Source organism: Pseudophryne corroboree, chromosome 5, assembly GCF_028390025.1.
Source record: "Pseudophryne corroboree isolate aPseCor3 chromosome 5, aPseCor3.hap2, whole genome shotgun sequence".
Taxonomy (NCBI): Eukaryota; Metazoa; Chordata; class Amphibia; order Anura; family Myobatrachidae; genus Pseudophryne; species Pseudophryne corroboree.
In genome coordinates this window covers 485,859,915-485,885,422 of record NC_086448.1, presented here as the reverse complement: position 1 = coordinate 485,885,422, position 25,508 = coordinate 485,859,915, and positions in this window count along the sequence as shown.

The following is a 25,508-nucleotide window of genomic DNA, read 5'->3' as shown; positions in this document are numbered from 1 at the left end:
ACTTTCACCATACAAGGTGATTGACCACGGTGTCCATCAGGGGGGTGTCACCGGCTTGAGCACCCACCAGCAAAAACATAAATCAGCTCCTCTGATAAGCAGAGTCCACAACTGTATTCAAAATGTATTACTCCATTTGATCAAAGTTTTGGATTGCCAATGGATAAAATAATCTAAAAATACAAAGATACTGCATATTAATTCCCTTACCTTGATTTTTATAGCAGTGTATAGTGCTTAAAGTTGTGCACTGCTATGATAATGCTTTCAAGCATTCCACTGACACTACTTGATATTCTGCAATAAAAATGCTCTGTTAATATACATATTTAATCCCATAGTAAAAACTAACACACCCATGATGGTAATGGAATTGTGCATACTTTTCATGATGGAATGCATTACATATGGATGCTCAAAAGCAATAAATTCACACTATGGGTGTAATTTTGACCTGATTGCACGCTGTCGTTCATCGCAGCGCAGTGATCAGGTCAGAAGTGCGCATGGGCAGTTCATCGCAGGGCTACGATCAGGTCTAAATTAGTCCCTATGGGGGTAATTCTGAGTTGATCGCAGCAGCAAGTATGTTAGCAATTGGGCAAAACCATGTGCACTGCGGGGGGGGTGGGAGGGGCAGATATAACATTTGCAGAGAGAGTTAGATTTGGGTGGGTTATTTTGTTTCTGTGCAGGGTAAATACTGGCTGCTTTATTTTTACACTGCAATTTAGATTTCAGTTTGAATACACAGCACCCAAATCTAACTCTCTCGAGCAAATGTTATATCTGCCCCCCCCTGCAGTACACATGGTTTTGCCCAAGTGCTAAAAAATGTCCGGCTGCGATCAACTTGGAATTACCCCCTATGTCCAATGCTACCTTGTTTAAAGCATTCCTGCGCAATAAATATATATGAAAGATACCAACATTGAACAAAAAAGCACTACATTAAATTTTATGGGGGTAATTCTGAGTTGATCGCAGTAGGAACTTTGGGGGTAATTCCAAGATGATCGCAGCAGGAATTTTTTTAGCAGTTGGGCAAAACCATGTGCACTGCAGGGAATATTTAACATGTGCAGAGAGAGTTAGATTTGGGTGTGGTGTGTTCAATCTGCAATCTAATTTGCAATGTAAAAATAAAGCAGCCAGTATTTACCCTGCACAGAAATAAAATAACCCACCCAAATCTAACTCTTTCTGCACATGTTATATCTGCCTCCCCTGCAGTGCACATAGTTTTGCCCAATTGCTGTCAAAAATCCTGCTGCAATCAACTTGGAATTACCCCCTTTGTAAGCAGTTGGGCAAAACCATGTGCACTGCAGGGGGGGCAGATATAACATGTGCAGAGAGAGTTAGATTTGGGTGGGGTGTGTTCAATCTGCAATCTAAATTGCAGTGTAAAAATAAAGCAGCCAGTATTTACCCTGCACAGAAACAAAATAACCCACCCAAATCTAACTCTTGCTGCACGTTACATCTGCACCTCCTGCAGTGCACATGCTTTTGCCAAACTGCTAACAAAGTTCCTGCTGCGATCAACTCAGAATTACCCCCTATGTGTCTACTTTGCTCAAAGAGAAAAAAAAATATCATATACATGCAGAGGCGTAACTAGCATGGGGCGAGCAGGGCACGTGCCCTGGGCGCCGTGGCAGCCCCAGCAGAGGGGGGCGCCATGCCACTGGCACCTGCATGGCCCGCCCGCCCCATGCGACATGGTTTCGGCGCTACCCGCTCTCCCTGTCTCCCCCGGCTGCTGTGCCTGTCACACTGTTCAGGCAGCAGCAGCTAGAAGCCTCCCCCTGCAGTGTCCGTATCCTGTTCCTAGCTGAAAAGGGGGTGGAGCCAGATGGAACTGGGGTGGGTGGGGCTACACAGGAACAGGCCTGTTAGAGAGTGTGCGTGTGTGTGTGGACTGCGGAGGAGGGATGAGGACTTCGAGCGCGACGCAGCCCCCGGAGTGCGGCCACTGAGAGAATGGCTCCCTGCACCCTCAGCATGTGGCCCATCAACAGCAGCTGACAAGCTCTCAGAGCCTCCGAGTCGGAGGTGCAGGTGAGCAGGGGAGAGGGGGGGAGGGGGGGGAGGACAGTGATAGTGTGTGTGTGTTAATGTTTGCAGCCCAGTGTGTGTGTGTGGGGGGGTGGGGGGGGGACAGTGTGAGTGTATGTGTGTTAATTTATGCAGTCCGGTGTGTGTGGGGGAGGGGAAAGCATGAGAATGTGAGTGTAGTCTGAGTGGGTGTGTGTGAGCGGCGGCACAGTGGCGCATGTATCTGGCACCAAATGGGGCATGTAACTGGCACTGAGTGGGGCCTGGCACTGTGGGGCATGTAACTGGCACTGTGGGGCATGTATCTGGCACTGTGGGGCATGTAACTGGCACTGTGGGGCAATGTAACTGGTACTGTGGGGCAATGTATCTGGCACTGTGGGGCATGTATCTGGCACTGTGGGGCAATGTAACTGGCACTGTGGGGCAATGTGTCCGGCACTGTGGGGCTATGTATCCGGCACTGTGGGGCATGTATCCGGCACTGTGGGGCAATGTTACTGGCACTGTGGGGCAATGTATCCGGCACTGTGGGGCAATGTAACTGGCACTGTGGGGCAATGTATCCGGCACTGTGGGGCAATGTATCCGGCACTGTGGGGCAATGTAACTGGCACTGTGGGGAAATGTATCCGGCACTGTGGGGCAATGTATCCGGCACTGTGGGTCAATGTATCCGGCACTGTGGGGCATGTATCCGGCACTGTGGGGCAATGTAACTGGCACTGTGGGGCAATGTAACTGGCACTGTGGGGCAATGTAACTGGCACTGTGTGGCATGTATCTTGCACTGTGGGGCAATGTAACTCGCACTGTGGGGCAATGTAACTGGCACTGTGGAGCATGTATCTGGCACTGTGGGGCAATGTAACTGGCACTGTGGAGCAATGTAACTGGCAAATGTATCTGGCACTGAGTGGGGCATGTATCTGGCACTGTGGGGCAATGCATCTGGCACTGTGGGGCAATGTATCTGGCACTGTAGGGCATGTATCCGGCACTGTGGGGCATTGTATCTGGCACTGTGGGGCAATGTAACTGGCACTGTGGGCCATTTTCAGTGGTCACACCCCTTCTTGAGTGTGGTCACACCCCTTCTGGTGTGTGACCACGCCCATTTTTACATGCTTCTTTTTGTGTGTGTTTTTTTGGGGGGAGCACCATTTTCCATTTTGCCCTGGGCTCCGAAAACCCTAGCTACGCCTCTGTATACATTTACTGTAAAAAACTTTTTTTGTGTCTGTTTATGCTGTGATGGAATCTTGAGAAAGGGGGTTGCACCCCGAAACGTCGATCTCAAATACAGCTTGTCATTTTTGCTATTCTAAGCCTCTGAGTGCCGTCTATCTATTGGGGACTGTGCATTATTATTTTGGATGTAGCACCTGAGCCTGTTTGATCTCAAGTATCCGAGTGGCGGCTGCCTGTGGAATGTATGTATATATATATATATATATATATAGTGTTCAATACTCTCCATCTGTGCTAAACCTTCTCAGTGTGTATTAAAAATGGGGGGCAGTTCTCTCACTAAGATCCCTGTTAATCAGTACTAGAACCAAGAACATATACAACAATAACTCTCCCACTAATACACATATATATATATATATATATAGAGAGAGAGAGAGAGAGAGAGAGAGAGAGAGAGATGTGCGGCTGGCACTTTTCGTGTTTTGGTTTTGGTTCTAATTCCACTTTCGTGTTTTGGTTTTGGATTGGTTTTGCCAAAACCACCCTTTCGTGTTTTGGTTTTGGATCTGGATGATTTTAGAAAAAAAATAAAAACAGCTAAAATCACAGAATTTGGGGGAAATTTTGCTCCTACGGTATTATTAACCTCAATAACATTCATTTCCACTCATTTCCAGTCTATTCTGAACACCTCACACCTCACAATATTGTTTTTAGGCCAAAAGATTGCATCGAGGTTGCTGGATGACTAAGCTAAGCGACACAAGTGGACAACACAAACACCTGGCCCATCTAGGAGTGGCACTGCAGTGTCAGACAGGAGGGAAGATATAAAAAAAGGCCCCAAACAGCACATCATGCAAAGAAGAAAAAGAATTGCAATGAGGTAGTTGTATGTCTAAGCCAAGTGACACAAGTAATTGGCCCATCTAGCCGTGGCACTACAGTGGCAGACAGGAGGGCAGATATAAAAAAAGGCCCCTAACAGCACATCATGCAAAGAAGAAAAAGAATTGCAATGAGGTACTTGTATGACTAAGCCAAGCAACACAAACAATTGGCCCATCTAGGCGTGGCACTGCAGTGGCAGACAGGAGGGCAGATTTAAAAAAGGCCCCAAACAGCACATAATGCAAAGAAGAAAAAGAATTACAATGATGTAGTTGTATAACTAAGCCAGGTGACACAAACAATTGGTCCATCTAGGCGTGGCACTGCAGTGGCAGACAGGAGGGCAGATATTAAAAAAAGGCCCCAAACAGCACATTATGCAAAGAAGAAAAAAAGGTGCACCGAGGTTGCTGTATGACTAAGCTAAGCGACACAACCACCTGGCCCATCTAGTAGTGTCACACAGTGGCTGAATGTCGAGAGTAAGCTGCAATTGTTTGGTCCACTGACAGCATCTCCAGCACCCTCCAGTCACCTTTAAAAAAAAATCTGCAATTGGTGGACTTATACAGCAGTACCCCAGGACTAATACAGCAGTACCCCTGGACTCATACGGCAGTGTCACACAGGATGGCACTTTTCAAAAACTAGGCCCCAAACAGCACCTCGTGCAAGGTTGTCGAAGAGGTTCAATGAGGTACTGTAGCTGTATGACTAAGCCAAGCGACACAAACAATTCCAACTGGAATTATACATCCAAATCACTGGAATTATACGTCCAAATCACTGGAATTAATTAGCAAGATCACTGGAATTAATACGTCCAAATCACTGGAACTAATTGGCAAAATCACTGGAATTATACGTCCAAATCACTGGAATTAATTAGCAAGATCACTGTAATTAATAATTATACGTCCAAATCACTGGAATTCATTGGCAAAATCCCTGTAATTATACGTCCAAATTACTGGAATTAATTGGCAAGATCACTGTAATTAATAATTATACATAATAATCACTGGAATTAAACGGCAAAATCTCGCTATTGCCTGCCTAGTGAAGTGGAATCTAGATGGGATTTGGTACCGGGGACACAATACCTCCATCAATTTTCTAAATCCCAATGCACTAATGGCGGATACCGGACACACGTCTAACACCAACATAAGTGTCAAGGCCTTAGTTATGAGGGCTTGCATCATCATGTGAAGCTGAAAAACTAGTCATGAACATAGGCAATGGCCTCAGCCGTTCCTTGCCACTCCGTTTCGTAAATGGCATATTGGCAAGTTTATGTTTCTCCTCAGACCATTTACATTTATTTTTTGGGGGTCTTTTTACTGAAGTTTGACTTTTTGGATTTTACATGCCCTCTACTATCACATTGGGCATCGCCTTGGCAGACGACGTTGATGGCATTTCATCGTCTATGTCATGGCTAGTAGCAGCAGATTCAGCACTAGGAGGAAGTGGTTCTTCTTGATCTTTCCCTATTTTATACTCAAACTTTTTGTTCTCCATTATTTTTTGGGAGTTATATGAGACAATATGCGGCACAGGAATGACTGGAATGACTGATGAGACAGGACACTACCACTGGTCTAATGCAACACAACACAACAATTCTGTAAGAGACTTGTGGTTGTTGTTATTATTATTATACGGCAGCAGTGGACATATAGCAGCAGCGCATATCGTCACTGGAATGACAGATGAGACAGGACACTACTACTGGTCAGATGCAACACAACTCAACAATACTGTAAGAGACTTGTGGTTGTTATTATTATTATACGGCAGCAGTGGACATATAGCAGCAGCGTATATCATCACTGGAATGACTGATGAGACAGGACACTACCACTGGTCTGATGCAACACAACACAACAATACTGTAAGAGACTTGTGGTTGTTGTTATTATTATTATACGGCAGCAGTGGACATATAGCAGCAGCGTATATCGTCACTGGAATGACTGATGAGACAGGACACTACTACTGGTCTGATGCAACACAACACAACAATACTGTAAGAGACTTGTGGTTGTTGTTATTATTATTATATGGCAGCAGTGGACATATAGCAGCAGCGTATATCATCACTGGAATGACTGATTAGACAGGACACTACCACTGGTCTGATGCAACACAACAATACTGTAAGAGACTTGTGGCTGTTGTTGTTATTATTATTATACGGCAGCAGTGGACATATAGCAGCATCTTATATCGTCACTGGAATGACTGATGAGACAGGACACTACCACTGGTCTGATGCAACACAACATAGTCAACAACACTTTATACAGCTACACTGGCAGGAGAGGACACCAACACTGTGACTAGCTGGACTGATGCAGCATAAGACACTGACTACACTGGACTGGATTGAGCAGCACAACACAGGACTAGACTCGCCACCTCACTTTCCCTCCCACACACAGACAATGAGGACGGAGACACGTCCTCTCACTACACTCTCCGAGACTGGAGTGAAAATGGCGGTGACGTGCGGCTCCTTATATGGAATCCAAATCCTGCGAGAATCCGACAGCGGGATGATGACGTTTTGCCGCGTTCGGGTTTCCGAGTCAGGCGGGTAAAACCCGAGCCTGACTCGGATCCGTGCTCGGAAGGCAAAGTTCGGTAGGGTTCGGTTCTCTGAGAACCGAACCCGCTCATCTCTAATATATACACAGTGCATCTGGAAAGAATTCACAGCGCTTCACTTTTTCCACATTTTGTTATATTACAGCCTTATTCCAAAATGGAATAAATTCATTTTTTCCCTCCAAATTCTACACACAATTCTCCATAATGATAATGCAAATTTGCAAATTTTTTACAAATAAAAAACTAAGAAATCATATGTACATAAGTATTCACAGCCTTTGCCATGAAGCTCAACATTGAGCTCAGGTGCATCCTGTTTCTATTGATCATCCTTGAGATGTTCCTGCAGCTTAATTGGAGTCCACCTGTGGTAAATTCAGTTAATTGGACATGATTTGGAAAGGCACACACCTGCCTATCTAAGGTCCCACACTTGATAGTGCATGTCTGAACACAAACCAAGCATGAAATCAAAGGAATTGTCTGTAGACCTCCGAGACAGGATTGTCTCGAGGCACAAATCTGGGGAAGGGTACAGAAAAATATCTGCTGCTTTGAAGGTCCCAATGAGCACAGTGGCCTCCATCATCCATAAATGATTAGTTGGCAAGCCATCTAAACTGAGCGATTGAGGAAGAAGGGTCCTTGTCAGGGAGGTGACCAAGAACCTGATGGTCACTCTGTCAGAGCCACAGCATTCCTCTGTGGAGAGAGGAGAACCTTCCACAAGGACAACCATCTCTGTAGCAATCCACCAATCAGGCCTGTATGGTAGAGTGGCCAAACGGAAGCCACTCCTTAGTAAAAACCACATGGCAGCCCACCTGGAGTTTGCCAAAATGCACCTGAAGGACTCTCAGACCACGAGAAACAAAATTCTCTCGTCTGATGAGACAAAGATTGAACTCTTTGGTGTGAATGCCAGGCATCATGTTTGGAGGAAACCAGTCAGTGAAACTTTGTGGTGGAATCATCATGCTGTAGGGATGTTTTTCAGTGGCAAGAACTGGTATACTAGTCAGGATAGAGGGAAAGATGAATGCAGCAATGTACAGAGACATCCTGCATGAAAACCTAATCCAGAGCACTCTTGACCTCAGACTGGGGTGACGGTTCATCTTTCAGCAGGAAAACAACCCTAAGCACATAGCCAAGATATCAAAGGAGTGGCTTCAAGACAACTCTGTGAATCTACTTGAGTGGACTACCCAGAGCTCAGACTTGAATCTGATTGAACTTCTCTGGAGAGATCTAAAAATGGCTGTGCACCAACACTTCCCATCCAACCTGATGGAGCTTGAGAGGTGCTGCAAAGAGGAATGGGTGAAACTGCCCAAAGACAGGTGTGCCAAGCATGTGGTAACATATTCAAAAAGACTTGAGGCTGTAATTGCTGCCAAAGGTGCATCAACAAAGTATTAAGCAAAGGCTGTGAATACTTATGTACATTTGATTTCTTAGTTTTTTTACTTTTAATAAATTTGTATAAAATCTCAAAAAAAAACTTTTTCACGTTGTCATTATGTGGTATTATGTGTAGAATTTTGAGGGGGGAAAATTAATTATTCCATTTTGGAATAAGACTGTAACATAACAAAATGTGGAAAAATTGAAGCACTGTAATGAGGAGATTGATGACGAGGGTGTTAATTACAACAAAGTATTCTAATTTAGTAAAATACATTTCTTTAACTTGCCAAAATGATGTAACACTGCCGACATGCCTAGATTGCTGATACATCTACTAAAATTGGCCTAACAAATGGAACAGATGCATTCACAAACATTGCCAAGACTTGGGTAAAAAAAAAATCCCACAACAAAGAGATGTCTTATACCCAGGCATCACTCTAACTTTCTTTTTTATCATGGGCAAGAACTGCAGCCACTGGTGGCTGACTTACACAAATGACATCATCAACATCCTCATACTCAGTGTCTGATAGTAGTAGAACATACAAACTGTATACCTCTAATCCTGTTCCACTTCCACACAAGCATCCTCAATTTCAATATATTCTCATTACCATCTTTACTTGTACTGCTCCCCACATGTGCAGATGGTGCAGAAATGGTAGAAGGAGGCAAAAAAGGCTTCTTTATGAAGACAGCAAAAGAAATTTCAGAATCACACATAGCTAATATGGACAGCCCTCGACTATCCTCAGGTATGTGTGATGGTTCTGAACACACAGTTTGTTCGACTGCCTTAGTGTTTTCATTTTTTTGACACATCTTCAAGACTCTGAGTGAAAAAGGTCTTGTATTATTGTGAGAGGCAGAAGAATATGCCCCACTGACAATTGCAGAACCACACTCATAGATAAAGGCCAAGGCCTGAGCATTTCCTTGTCACTGAGTATGATGAATGGCGTGTTGGAAGTTTATTTTTTTCTGCTCTAAACTTTCCCTTTAATAGAGTTTTTTTCTTTGATACTTTAAAATACCTGTATTGTTTTTTTTTTTATCACAGATGCCCTTTAGCATTAGCTTTGTTACTTGATGTTGAATGACTTTTATTGTCATGACTGGTGGCAGCAGCTGCAGTGATAGTATTTGCCTGCAGCTTCTTCTCTTCTCTTAACTGATCAGTATCCATTTTAAAATTTTCAGCTCAACTCACACTGAGGGTATTCCAATGACTTTTCCATATACATTAACAAAGTCACACTAGGATACAGTTCACAGAACAGTACAAACAATATACAGTTCCAGTCAAAAGTTTGGACACACCTTCTCATTCAATGGTTTTTCATTTATTTTAATTCTTTTGTACATTATAGATTAATACTGAAGACAAAAACTATGAAAGAACACATATGGAATTATGTTGTAAACAAAAAAAGTGTTAAACAAATCCAAATATGTTTCATATTTTAGATTCCTCAAAGTAGCCCCATTTTGCTTTGATGACAGCTTTGCACACTCTTGGCATTCTCTCAATCAGCTTTATGAGGTAGTCTCCTGGAATGGTTTTCCACCAGTCTTGAAGGAGTTCCCAGAGGTGCTGAGCACTTGTTGGCTGTTTTTCCTCAGTCTCATTATCTTCTTCTTGTTGTTCATCCTCAGTAGGGGCTTCTTTGCAGCAATTCGACCATGAAGGCCTGATTCACAGAGTTTCCTCTGAATAGTTGATGTTGAGATTTGTCTGCTACTTGAACTCTGAAGAATTTATGTGGGCTCTATTTTAAGGTGCTGTTAAGTAGCAGTTTCTGAGGCTGGTAACTCTAAAGAACTTATCCACTGCGGCAGAGGTTACTCTTGGTCTTCCTTTCCTGGGGCGGTACTCATGAGAACCAGTTTCATCATAGCATTTGATGGTTTTAGCAACTGCACTTGAGGATACATTCAAAGTTCTTGAAATTTTCTGTATTGACTGACCTGGTTCCGGTATGAATGGTCGACCATGTTATGGTCGACAGTCATTAGGTCGACCACTATTGGTCGACATTGACATGGTCGACATGTACACATGGTCGACACATGAAAATGGTCGACACATGAAAGGTCGACACATGAAAAGGTCGACATGAGTTTTTTAACTTTTTTTGGTGTCGTTTTTTGTGTAAAGTGACTGGGAACCCCAATTAGTGCACCGCGTCCCCTCGCATGGCTCACTTCGCTCGCCATGCTTCGGGCATGGTGCCTTCACTCTGCTACCACTTCGGTCGGCACAGATTACCATTCCAATTGTAGTCCACGTGGATCGTAAAGTATGGAAAAGTTCCCCAAAAGAAAAAAAAAATTAAAAACTCATGTCGACCTTTTCATGTGTCGACCTTTCATGTGTCGACCATTTGCACGTGTTGACCATGTGTCCATGTCGACCATGTCAATGTCGACCAATAGTGGTCGACCTAATGACTGTCGACCATAACATGGTCGACCATGTGAACGGATACCGACTGACCTTCATATCTTCAAGTAATGATGGACTGTTGTTTCTCTTTACTGAGTTGAGTGGTTGGTGCCATAATATGGATTACAACAGCAGTCAAATAGGAGTGTCCACTGTGTACTAAACCTACCTCTGCACAACACAACTGATGGTCTCAAACACATTAAGCAGGCAAGTAATTCAACAGATTGACTCTTAACAAGGAACACCTGTTAATTCAAAACCATTCCAGGAAACTACCTCACAAAGCTGATTGAGAGAATGCCAAGAGTGTGCAAAGCTGTCATCAATGCAAAAGGGGGCTACTTTGAGGAAACTAAAATATAAAACATATTCTGATTTGTTTAACACTTTTTTGTTCAAAACATAATTCCATATGTGTTCTTTCATAGTTTTGACGTTTTCAGTATTAAGCTACAATGTAGAAAATCATTAAAATAAATAAAAACCATTGAATGAGAAGGTGGGTCCAAACTTTTGACTGGTACTGTGTATGTATATATATACACTGCTCAAAAAAATAAAGGGAACACTTAAACAACACAATTTAACTCCAAGTCAATCACACTTCTGTGAAATCAAACTGTCCACTTAGGAAGCAACACTGATTGACAATCAATTTCACATGCTGTTGTGCAAATGGAATAGACAACAGGTGGAAATTATAGGCAATTAGCAAGACACCCCCAATAAAGGAGATGTTCTGCAGGTGGTGACCACAGACCACTTCTCAGCTCCTATGCTTTCTGGCTGATGTTTTGGTCACTTTTGAAAGCTGGCGGTGCTTTCACTCTAGTGGTAGCATGCGAGGGAGTCTACAACCCACACAAGTGGCTCAGGTAGTACAGCTCATCCAGGATGGCACATCAATGCGAGCTGTGGCAAGAAGGTTTGCTGTGTCTGTCAGCGTAGTGTCCAGAGTATGGAGGCGCTACCAGGAGACAGGCCAGTACATCATGAGATGTGGAGGAGGCCGTAGGAGGGCAACAACCCAGCAGCAGGACTGCTACCTCCGCCTTTGTGCAAGGAGGAACAGGAGGAGCACTGCCAGAGCCCTGCAAAATGACCTCCAGCAAGCCACAAATGTGCATGTGTCTACTCAAACGATCAGAAACAGACTCCATGAGGGTTGTATGAGGGCCTGACGTCCACAGGTGGGGGTTGTGCTTACAGCCCAACACTGTGCAGGACGTTTGGCATTTGCCAGAGAACACCAAGATTGGCAAATTTGCCACTGTCACCCTGTGCTCTTCACAGATGAAAGCAGGTTCTCACTGAGCACATGTGACAGACGTGACAGAGTCTGGAGACGCCTAGGAGAACGTTCTGCTGCCTGCAATATCCTCCAGCATGACCGGTTTGGCAGTGGGTCAGTAATGGTGTGGGGTGGCATTTCTTTGGGGGGCCGCACAGCCCTCCATGTGCTCGCCAGAGGTAGCCTTACTGCCATTAGGTTCCGAGATGAGATCCTCAGACCCCTTGTGAGACTATATGCTGATGCGGTTGACCCTGGGTTCCTCCTAATGCAAGACAATACTAGACCTCTTGTGGCTGGAGTGTGTCAGCAGTTCCTGCAATACGAAGACATTGATGCTATGAACTGGCCCGCCCGTTCCCCAGACCTGAATCCAATTGAGCACATCTGGGACATTATGTCTCGCATCATGTCTGTATATATATATATATATATATACACTGCTCAAAAAAATAAAGGGAACACTAAAATAACACATCCTAGATCTGAATGAATGAAATATTCTTATTAAATACTTTGTTCTTTACATAATTGAATGTGCTGACAACAAAATCACACAAAAATTATTAATGGAAATCAAATTTATTAACCCATGGAGGTCTGGATTTGGAGTCACACTCAAAATTAAAGTTGAAAAACACACTACAGGCTGATCCAACTTTGATGTAATGTCCTTAAAAAAAGTCAAAATGAGGCTCAAGAGTGTGTGTGGACTCCACGTGCCTGTATGACCTCCCTACAATGCCTGGGCATGCTCCTGATGAGGTGGCAGATGGTCTCCTGAGGGATCTCCTCCCAGACCTGGACTAAAGCATTCGCCTACTCCTGGACAGTCTGTGGTGCAACGTTGGGGGATGGAGCGAGACATGATGTCCCAGATGTGCTCAATTGGATTCAGATCTGGGGAATGGGCGGGCCAGTCCATAGCATCAATGCCTTCGTCTTGCAGGAACTGCTGACACACTCCAGCCACATGAGGTCTAGCATTGTCTTGCATTAGGAGGAAACCAGGGACAACCGCACCAGCATATGGTCTCACAAGGGGTCTGAGGATCTCATCTCGGAACCTAATGGCAGTCAGGCTACCTCTGGCGAGCACATGGAGGGCTGAGCGGCCCCCCAAAGAAATGCCACCCCACACCATTACTGACCCACTGTCAAATCGGTCATGCTGGAGGATGTTCCAGGCATCAGAACGTTCTCCTTTGCGTCTCCAGACTCTGTCACATCTGTCACATGTGCTCAGTGAGAACCTGCTTTCATCTGTGAAAAGCACAGGGCACCAGTGGCGAATTTGCCAATCTTGGTGTTCTCTGGTAAATTCCAAACGTCCTGCATGGTGTTGGGCTGTAAGCACAGCCCCCACCTGTGGACGTCGGACCCTCATACCACCCTCATGGAATCTGTTTCTGATCGTTTGAGTAGACACATGCACATTTGTGGCTTGCTGGAGGTCATTTTGCAGGGCTTTAGCAGTGCTCCTCCTGTTCCTCCTTGCACAAAGGCGGAGGTAGCAGTCCTGCTGCTGGGTTGTTGCCCTCGTACGGCCTCCTCCACATCTCCTGATGTACTGGCCTGTCTCCTGGTAGCGCCTCCATGCTCTGGACACTACGCTGACAGACACAGCAAACCTTCTTGCCACAGCTCGCATTGATGTGCCATCCTGGATGAGCTGCACTACCTGAGCCACTTGTGTGGGTTGTAGACTCCCTCTCATGCTACCACTAGAGTGAAAGCACCGCCAGCTTTCAAAAGTGACCAAAACATCAGCCAGAAAGCATAGGAGCTGAGAAGTGGTCTGTGGTCACCACCTGCAGAACAACTCCTTTATTGGGGGTGTTTTACTAATTGCCTATAATTTCCACCTGTTGTCTATTCCATTTGCACAACAGCATGTGAAATTTATTGTCAACCAGTGTTGCTTCCTAAGTGGACAGTTTGATTTCACAGAAGTGTGATTGACTTGGAGTTACATTGTATTGTTTAAGTGTTCCCTTTATTTTTTTGAAAAGTGTATATATATATATATATATATATATATATATATATATAGGAGGTGGTCACATGACTGGCGGTTAGGATACCTCGGTTAGGATACCGATGGTCAGGATGCTGATGCTGGGTTCCCGATCATGGGCAATGCCGATGGTTGGCATTCTGACACACGTGGACTTTTCCCACTCAATGGTGTCCAAAACACCCATAGAGTGGGAATAGAACATTGCGGCTCTATTGAGCTCGACCCTCGGCTGACATCCTGGCGGCTGTTATCCCAGGGTTGGGATCCCGACCGCCGACAAAACAATCCCAACTCATATATATATATGTCCAAGCAAAAAGTAATACAGGTGCGCTGGTTTTGGATAATCAGTCCTTTAGGCATATAGCTCCAGACTGAAGCACAGGCACTGATAGGTACCACAGCAAACTTCAAGCAGGGGACTCCAGACTCCTGGAGCCAAATAGTTTTTCTAGAAACAAAAGAAGAATGCGCTCATAGTGCAAAACAGTTTGATTTTATTTGACACACAGGTAAGTCTATGCAGCTCGCTATAATTATGGAGACTCATACCCTGTATTCCCACTCTGTGGGCTGATTACCACATGGTATAGAAAATTACAACCCAGGCATAACCTGCACACCGCCGTCCAAAGACCAAGACCTGACACCGCGCCGCCGGCTGAGGATGTCAGCCGTGACTCGTCCGGACACCGCGTCGAGGGAACAGTCAGAGATGCAGTAACACGGGTAGAATGAACCGGCGTCTGGTAGGCCACGCCCCAATGCATTTTGTAAGATACTTCGTCAGGAGGCTGGCCCACCAGACGCAATACTAGTGTTAATATACTCCACAGTCAAGGCAATTAGCCATTCACAGCCGCCCGTCAATTCAACAGGGAATTCAGTTTGCTCAGCTGGCTGTCATGATTATAACAGAATTTACTTACATGAAATAAACACATTGATCACATATAAACATACTCTATGCAATAAACACATACAAATATATGAAAAGAAAAACATCAGCATTAAAAATGCATATACAAAATACATCTATAAAAATGCATATAAAAAAAAAAAATATATATATATACAAACATTTACATATAGAAGGAAACGCAACAGAGTTTTCTTATCCATTACTACTATATAGATGATTTATTTGCATGGTGAAAGTTTAGTCGAGTATTGACTATTTTGAAAGGCTAAGACATTTTATAAGGTAAACTAATTCCTGTTTCCTTAAAGGGCCCAAGCCCACACACTTATTATAAAACCGATACTTCAAACGGAACCCTTCATCAAAATTTAAGCCAGATTTTTATAGCCAGATTTATATATAGCACCTATTATATACTACTACTTTTATATAGGTTGCAAAGAATCATATTCCATTAGCAAATCATGCTTTCAACATCCATCAGCTTTCGATACTTATCTTACACATAGTAACAGTGGGCAATATACAAGCCCCTCATACCGTATATTTAGCAGTAGGCTGATTATTTCAATTTAAATTGCATATATATATTAATTACTACTATTACCAGATTTCAATGTACTATAGCAACTATCTGGACAACTCTAAAAACGTCCTGACACAAAACAAACAGCCAAACAAATGGAACCTCTTTGATCCGCTACCCCCTACAATACTTTAGTATCACATTCACAAGTTTTACTACATTCTACCTTTCCCGGATAAACGGGGTAATTTCATAGTTCTCATTCCCCGCGGTCTAAATGAGAACTATGAAATTACCCCGTTTATCTGGGAAAGGTAGAATATATATATATATGCAATTTAAATTGAAATAATCAGCCTACTGCTAAATATACGGTATGAGGGGCTTGTATATTGCCCACTGTTATTATGTGTAAGATAAGTATCGAAAGCTGATGGATGTTGAAAGCATGATTTGCTAATGGAATATGATTCTTTGCAACCTATATAAAAGTAGTAGTATATAATAGGTGCTATATATAAATCTGGCTATAAAAATCTGGCTTAAATTTTGATGAAGGGTTCCGTTTGAAGTAATCAATATTGGTTTTATAATAAGTGTGTGGGCTTGGGCCCTTTAAGGAAATGGGAATTAGTTTACCTTATAAAATGTCTAAGCCTTTCAAAATAGTCAATACTCGACTAAACTTTCACCATGCAAATAAATCATCTATTTAGTAGTAATGGATTAGAAAACTCTGTTGCGTTTCCTTCTATATGTAAATGTTTGTATATATATATATATATATTTTTTTTTTTTAATATGAATTTTTATAGATGTATTTTGTATATGCATTTTTAATGCTGATGTTTTTCTTTTCATATATTTGTATGTGTTTATTGCATAGAGTATGTTTATATGTGATCAATGTGTTTATTTCATGTAATTAAATTCTGTTATAATCATGACAGCAAGCTGAGCAAATTGAATTCCCTGTTGAATTGACGGGCGGCTGTGAATGGCTAATTGCCTTGACTGTGGAGTATATTAACACTAGTATTGCGTCTGGTGGGCCAGCCTCCTGACGAAGTATCTTACGAAACGCGTTGGAGCATGGCCTACCAGACGCAGGTTCATTCCACCCGTGTTACTGCATCTCTGACTGTTCCCTCGACGTGGTGTCCGGACGAGTCACGGCTGACATCCTCAGCCGGCGGCGCGGTCAGGTCCTGGTCTTTGGATGGCGGTGTGCAGGATATGCCTGGGTTGTAATTTTCTATACCATGTGGTAATCTGCCCACAGAGTGGGAATACAGGGTACGAGTCTCTATAATTATTGCGAGCTGCATAGACTAACCTGTGTGTCAAATAAAATCAAACTGTTTTGCACTATGAGCGCATTCTTCTTTTGTTTCTAGAAGAAAAAAAAAAAAATATATATATATATATATCACAGAAGGTTCCACGCAGTGGAAGGTCCACTCTCGCTGTAAGATATTAATTCAGTCATAATTAATTCTTCTTTATCACCGATAGCTTTATTGTCGACGTTTCGGTCTACTCACAGACCTTTCTCAAGATAGGTGATACATCCAATCAATTTTTTTCATTTGCTTTGCATACATCATAATTATCTGCGGGACATGTGAGTCATAGAGAAACCAGTTCATAAGTCATAGGGATACACAATGTCAAAGGGACACAACATGCTTCATGCTGATGTTCACTGCCCCGGTATATGGATATAGTTGTTCACATCAGGAAAAACAGGCAAAGACCAATAGATCGAGGCACTAGAAACACCTCATACAGTGAGGTGTGCCAAGTGCAGTAAGGGGAGGTGTGCCTGTTCAATGTATAGTATACTAAAAATCTCATAAAGCTCAAATTCATAGAAGGTACACAGTCAGACCCGCTGATGTTGTACCATTTCTACATACCTCAAACCGCTGTAGTATAAAGTCCTCCGTGTCTGCTACCGCCAGATAGGAAGTACATACGTTCCACCGGACTGAAAGTCCGCGTGTTTGTGTTCCAAGCATTCAGGCTACTGCTCGAGCCTCTGCATAATAGATATTATACCATCGAGTTCAGTTACTGTACATCGCAGGGGCCTGGGAGTGGGACATTTCACGCAGGTTTATATATGTATCAAAATTACACAAATTACGAAGTGCCTTAAAACATCTTAACATGATTCACACTTAAAAAAATTACACACAATACATCACAACCACTACAGAATTATACAAAAAATAGACAAAATATATACTGACTACGAAACCAGTGATCTAAAGGATTCCTATGGACCTAAACTCTTAACAGAGTAAATATCAAATGGTCCTCAATAACATAATCTTATGAAAAAAGTACAACAATGGATGTTATGCAATGGTAGTAATAAACTGTTATAGAAATAATGAGAGGATTGGCTTTGTTTAACCCTCTAGGTGCTACAGTGTCTAGCTGGTGTATTCAGAAACTTCCCTGTCTTTTTAGAATTAATGTTCAATCACCACCTGTGGAACTTGGAGGTATCCAGTCAATCATCTTGCACTTCAAACTGGCTACTTGATGTTTTGCTGTTAAAAACTGTTGGGCTACTGGCTTATCAGTTTTGCCCGTTAACAATGCTATATGGATCGACGATCTATGGTTGGCCATACGGTCATGAAATGGCCGTGTTGTGAGACTAACATAATATAACACACAAGGGCATTTAAGGATATATATTACATGTTCTAATCTACAGTGTAAATGGAATCTAACCTTGATCTTCCTACCAGTGTGTGGATTGCAAAATGAGGGACCAATCATCATTGATCTACGTGTTGTGCAGCTGCCACATAAATAGCTGCCAAGTTTAGACTGCATAACTTGGGTTATTGATACTCCAGAAGCTGGAAACATGGTAGGTCGTATTAGCAGTTGTTTTACATTTGCACCTCAGCGATAGGCAACCATAGGAGCCTTCATTTTAGAAAATGGTAGGTTCTCGTCAGTGGTTACAATTGGCCAGTGTTTCTTCAATGATCTTTTCATAGTCATGCTGCTGTCAAACTGTGTAGAAAAGATCACACAAACCTGCTTTCTGTTTCTAGCATGTTGACTCAAAAAACTTTTTGTAGCTTTCTTAAGACACCTAGAAAAAACTTTAGGCATATATCCACGCTGTAGGAAACGGGCAATAGTTTCAACACATTGGATATGTCTACGGTCAGAGTTGGAATTGATCCACATAGCTCTCAGGTAATACAAAATGGGTAGACTTTCTTTCTGGGCAGGAGGATGGAAACTGCTGGTCTATAGTAACATATTTCGGTCAGTAGGTTTACAAAATAATGTAGAAATACATTTTGAGCCAACTTCAATGACTGTAACATCCAAAAAAATCATTTCAGAGGCTGAGATGGTATAGGTGAATCTAATTGGGTTCTCCAATGAGTTCAAATCCGCCACCATAGCGTTGAACTCAATTTCAGTCCCATGCAGCAATAGAAAAATGTTATCTATAAACCTGCAGTAAAAGCCAATCTTAGGCCCATACCGGGGAAATATATGGGTCTTTTCATACTCAGCCATGAACAGATTTGGCACACAATGGGTCCAGATTTGACCCTATCACGGTGCCAGAGATCTGCAAAAAGTACTCATCCTTATATAAGAAATGATTATATTGAAGTACTAATGTGGTCAATTCAAGTAAAAATTTGGTGGGAAATTTCAAGTTGGCAAACCCTTGTAGAGATCTCCTCAACGTATTCAGGCCATCTTGATGAGGAATTACAGTATATAATGAGCAGACATCAAGAGTGGCCAAAAATGTGCAAGACTCCATGGACTGTATGTTATGTAGATGGTTCAAAAAATCCCCAGTGTCTCGAAGATAGCTGTCAGTAGTAATGACTAGTGGCTGTAAATTACTATCAGTCAATGCTAGAGGTTGAAATACTGAGCCTTTAGCCACAATGATTGGTCTCCTGGGCGGGTGAACAAGTGTTTTGTGTATTTTCGGTAGTGTAAACAGACTGGGACATTTTGGATGTCCCATCGTTAAAAATTTCTTAATATCATTATTGATCCAACCTTGCTTGAATCCACATTTTATACATAAGTCAATTTGCTCTTAATCGTAGGAATTGGATTGGATTCCAACCGGCGATATGTAGCAGTATCTGCCAGTTGTCGTTTGACCTCAAGATCAAAGTCAGTCCAGTTTTGCACTACTATTGCTCCACCCTTGTCAGCAGGGTGTATCACTAAATTAGTAATTTCTTTCAATTTCTTGAGTGCTATCTGTTTAGGGGGAGATAAATTATCATAAAGCTTACATGTAGGTTCATTCTCAACATCTATTTGTACATACCGAAGGAAGGTTTTAATACTGGGGTTGGACGATGGTGGATCAAACGTGTACCTGGCTCTAAAATTGCTTATGGTGTCAGTGGGAGTTTTGGTAGAGAAAAACTCTAAGTTGCAACGACCTCCCAAATCTATATTGATCAATAGACTTATGGAACAATTGAGCTTTACACATGGGGACTAAGGATAAACCACGTGATAGGAGTTTGATTTCAGCTTCTTTTAAGTGAATGTCAAAAAGATTGAATACTGTATTCAGTTGAATCTTGGTCGCCACCTTCATTTTGTACCCACCCCTCCTCGAGTGTGGTCAATGTCGCTTTTTAAAATATTGACCTTTTTCCATGTTGACCTAGTACATGTCGGCCTAATGACCATGTCGACCTAGTGACCATGTCGACCTAATGCATGCTGACCAATAGTGGTCAACTTAGTGACTGTCAATCTAAGTGTTGTCGACCTAATGACCGTATCCTGTTTGCAGGATGGGCCATGGTGGCTACATGATGTCACATGCAGCTGCTGTGACCCGATGGTAGGTAGCCATCTGCCTTGGCAGCTAGGATGCATAGGAAGAGGACTACTCTAAACATGCAAAAGCATTGCCGCCTTGAGATACTTTCGCATGTGTGTGGGAGACTGGATTCGGGATGCAGGGCGGACTTGCCCTGTGCTGGGTGTCCCCAGCATGTTAGTTTAATGGATTGTAGATTTTTTGCACATTTATGATCCATGCTGAATCGGGCCCTGAGTCTACATTTATTTGCTTGTTTAGACTCAGAGAGTCATTCATATCCCCCTGCTTTTATTCTTATATAAATTATTTATATAAATTATATATATATATATATATATATATATATATATATATATACATATATATATATATATATATATACACATACACACACACACACACACACACACACACACACTGTAAATTATATTATTTATACTGGATGCAGATCAACTGTCTATTGAGCATGCCCCGTCAGAAATACCAGACTCATACCCTACACCACCACACTAAACTGCTCGATTTTCACAGACCTCAAATGGGGAGAGGGTAGCATTTGGAAGATCGGTGTGCATAAGTTCCCCAAGCCATGGCCTGATTTTCAGGCTTCGGTAACTTGGGTGTGAGCCAGGGTTATTATTGCCAGAGTTTCAGAAAATAGAGAAGGAATCAGGAAGCTTCTATTTACACAAACTCCTTCTTCTGCATTAGCATATTTTCTCATTGCTGCTGAGAACTGCATCCATCTCTGAACTACTGTGGGCCCAGTGTCTTTGAAACACTGACTGAGAGCTCTGAGGAGACAATATACAGTTTAAGTGTAATCAGCAACAGAAACCTTCCTATGATTATTACACTGGCAATCAGGAGATGCTGCTTTCAGATCGCAAATGCCAGATCCCACCTGGTAAGAGAAACGTGTCCTTACCGGGTGGGATCCGGCATTTGCGCTCCTTTGCTGGCTTTCCGACCCGGCAATATACCGGGTCGGTTACCATAGCAGCGGGGGGCACAGCAGCAGCAGGGGCGGGGGTGGAGGCGGCGCTGGGAGATGAGCTCATCTCCTGCGCCGCCTCTCCCTATGCTGTGAATGGGAGCTGTGTCGCATCGGAACGGCTCCCATTCACACTGCACCTGACCCGGTATTCAACCCGGTAATAACCCTTCTTTTTTACCGGGTTGAATTACCGGGTCAGGCGACCCGCTAATTCAGCAAAGGAGCTTTCACATCGCACACTGACCCGTTTCGACACGACAATATGCCGTGTTGATACCGGGTTATTTGTGCGACGTGAAAGGGGTATTAGTGTCCAAGATTGTTACGAACATGAAATGTCATTATGGTGCATTAATCAAACATGCTCCAAAAGGGATTTGTAGACATAACTAAAATTTTAAATTCTAAAAGTACTGTGAGACTAGTGTCAGATAATCTGCAACATTAAATAAATGTTTACTTCAATGTTTGCATTACCCTCCCTCACCAAAATCTGTGTAGAGTTTGGGTACCTGTCCTATTAGTGCTTTGGATATCCATGTAGCTAAAACCTGAGAATATACATCTATTCCAATAGAAAGAGAAATTGAGAAACTAAATCCTACATTCTTTTAGCTTAAAAAATATGATATTTTGTTACTTGTTTAACCCTGACGTCCTTGAAAACTGGTGTCCTAACACCGAACATGAAGTGAAAATGTCCACAAAGTAGACATTATTATTACTGTGAAATATAAACTGAAACAAAATCATTTCATAATTACATTTATAGACCAAAAAAAATTGTATTCTATTGTTTTGATGTAGTATAAACAAGCATAGAAACAGACAATTTTTATTTATTTATTCTCTGCAATTGACAACAAAGCAATTTGTACATAACCAGATAAGCCATCATAAATCAAATGAAATCTATCTATTGGAAGAATTTTCTCTGCATATTAAAAATAAAAGGATAAAAGAATGTAAGTCTATATTGTGTGTGATTTTCAACAAGAAATAAATAGACATGAAATATCAGTTATCTAGATTTAGATTAAGCTCCTAAAATATTCAGTGATGGAACAGAGATGTATATGTTCATTGAAAATAAATAATAAGCAGGCAATCTGTTCAGCTACAGAGTGTTAGATATCAAGATTAAAAAAAATCATCATTAATTATTTATGTACCATACTGACTAAAAGTATAAATATCCCCTGCCAGTTTCATCAAAAACAAAATAAAATAATTGCACATCTGAAAGTATGAATATGAATACTTTGTAGATTAAAGACTTTATTTTCAATTATACTTTTTTTCAATTTTCAATAGTTTAATATAATTGTTTTTCTCCCTATTTGACATGTGATCATGAATGTAATGTTTGGTAGCAGATATAAACACATTGCATAATTATCAATATTTATTTTATACTGTACAGGTATGGAAAGCATTATCTTGGATATTTGGGACAGAATTTTTTGGATCATCAGTTTTCTTACAACTGGGAGCACCATGCCTAAAATATATTAATTTAGATTTAACAATTACCATATATTATATTTTTAACATGCAGTCAAATTCATAGAGGTCAAATCTGGTGAAGACAGAGCTCAAGGTAGTATCATCTGCACTATGCTACATGATAGAAGCATCCAATAAATATATGAGCATGATAATGTTCACTGAGCCATCCCATCCATGATTAGAGCAAAGGTTTACTCTTGTGATCTCGCCAAGCTTCAGTGTCATTCAGTAGCTGTGTGAAGAGACAAGTAATTTATGACTGAATAATCAGTAGAACTTATTGCCATTAAAGAAATCTTCTCTAACAAACACGACTGCATGCACAAAAAATTACAGTAAGAAAAGTTCTCAATTTCTGTCAAAATATATGATAATACAATTTTTTTTGTGTCAGGTCTAAAAGTATACTAATAATTTATATATGCATACAGTAATTGTGTGTACTGTATATAAGTTTAAATCTATGCATGCTAATGTATTACAATATTTGCTATTTTGGGTAAGTATGAGTTTTTAGTTTGTTTTCATGTATAAATCAGAATTTTGCAATATGACATCAAGTTAAAATGAAGGTCTTTGCATAATTTGGGCCAAAAGTATGAACCTACCCACTGCGTCCAGGTAATCTTATCAAGGGGTAGGTCCTTAACATTCAGATGGTTCAAGTTCATAGCATGGGACACCCACAGACCGACCTAACCAAACCACCCAAGGCATCACAATAGTGTGAGATAGCAAGTATAGTGTTAGATAAGTCAAAGCAGCTACTATGTGTTAAGCTTGTTACATGAGTAAGATATTATAAATGTGTTAAAGGTGAACAAGCACTATTATGGTGAGAACTGAATAAATTTATATGATATGTCAGTATTGGGTAGATTTTGGGGGTGGCGTCTCCTGAGTTGGTTTGGCCAGGCAGCTTTATAGCATCACAATGTAACACTTATCTTAACCCTTTTGCAGCACCCTATTTATTTATTTTTTTTGAATGGAACACTTAGCATATTTATCATCTCTCTTCCATGTAACACTTTTACACATAGTAGCTTATCTAACACTCTCTAAGACTTTATTTGCTATCTCTCACTAGTGTGATGCATTGGGGAGGTTTGGTTGAGCTGGCCTGGGGATGATCCATGCCACGGACTTGAATCATTAAAATTTGAGGGTCCTACTCAATGATGTGGGTACATGGACGTGGTGGGTGGGCCCATACTTTTGGACAAAATTAGGCAATGAACCACTTTTATTTGATGTTATATTGCAAAATGTATTAAAATTCTGATTAGTAATATCTGGAGAGTGCACAAGTATTCTTTTCTATTTTTTTCTGTGTAAATCAGAATGCATAAGCTCCTGTAAATAACAATATATTTGGTCTGTGATGATTTTTTTCTATTTATCAATCTCTGCAAATTGTGGTTTGTTGCCTTTTCTAGTCTTCAAATTTGGTGGCCTGTACTTAAACACACACATATGGACATTGCTCTTCTCCTTAAATTGAGGAGGTAATCTGTGATTATGTTTGTATGCATGACTTTAAAAAATAAACAAGATCAATTCTTCACACTTTTTTCTTTTTGGTTGTCAGAACTCTCTACATAACAATTTTCCTGAACTATAGAATCCCACACATGCAATTAAATAAAATAAAAGAATACATTGCATTTGCCCTTCTGTATGTCTAAACCTCACTCTGGTTAAGAATACAATAGAATGGTTCATACTTCTTCTCAAATCCTATTTTTATAATTTAATATTTGATAATTTATAATTGCTTCATAAAATGGATTAGGTACATATCAGCTCAGTGTTGTGTTGTCCAAAATTCACATACTGCATACTTTATACATGTAAGAATATTTTTTTGAATTAATATTACTTGAAAAGTCTATGGTGCAGTTGTAATAAAAATTGGAGACTGATCAAGTAAAGAGAACTACAGTAAACCACAGGTTCTCAAACTTGGTCCTCAGGACCCCACACGGTTCAAATTTTGTAGGTCACCTGTACATTTTTAAATTTGACAGTTGGTGATACACAGTGCACCTGCTGGGTGACATGGAAAATGTGAACCATGTGGGGTCTTGAGGACCAAGTTTGAGAACCACTGCAGTAAACCATCAACCAATCTGCTCCCAACTATCATTTTTCAAACACAGCCTGCAACATGACAGTTAGGAGCCGAGTAGCTGGTACTTTATCTTTCCCCACTTTATCACTGTCCAAGGCTTATTACATCTCTCCCTATATGTTTTAGTTTCTAAATATACAAAAAGACCTTTAGTCTAATAATTTGCTAGGTAACATCCCTAGAACTTTCCAGCATATTCTACATATTTATGGTGCTTGTCATAAATGGTTCTCAGGGCCTAATTCATGCAAACCCAATATTTGCACACATCTCCAATGTTTTTAGATCTGTGCATGCACCGAAGTTGCACTGTGCATGTTTATATCTAGGATACAATGTTGTTTACAATGGGGTGGTGATATGGAGAGTTCTAGAAATGGAGATGTGTCACTGGCTCCAGCAATGTGATTTTAATGGACATTCTGACCAAACTGAGGGTTACTTAGGTGTCCGATGTTTGCACACAATGTATGTTTATTTACATAAGACATCTCCTGAAGCTTTTGCTATTTTAGCACAGCTGAATCAGTCCCTTTGTCAATGGCAGCATACCCTCACCTGCTGCAGAGACTGTTTTAACTTTCTCACAGACTATGCACATCTAGTATCATATCACTCCTATTTACT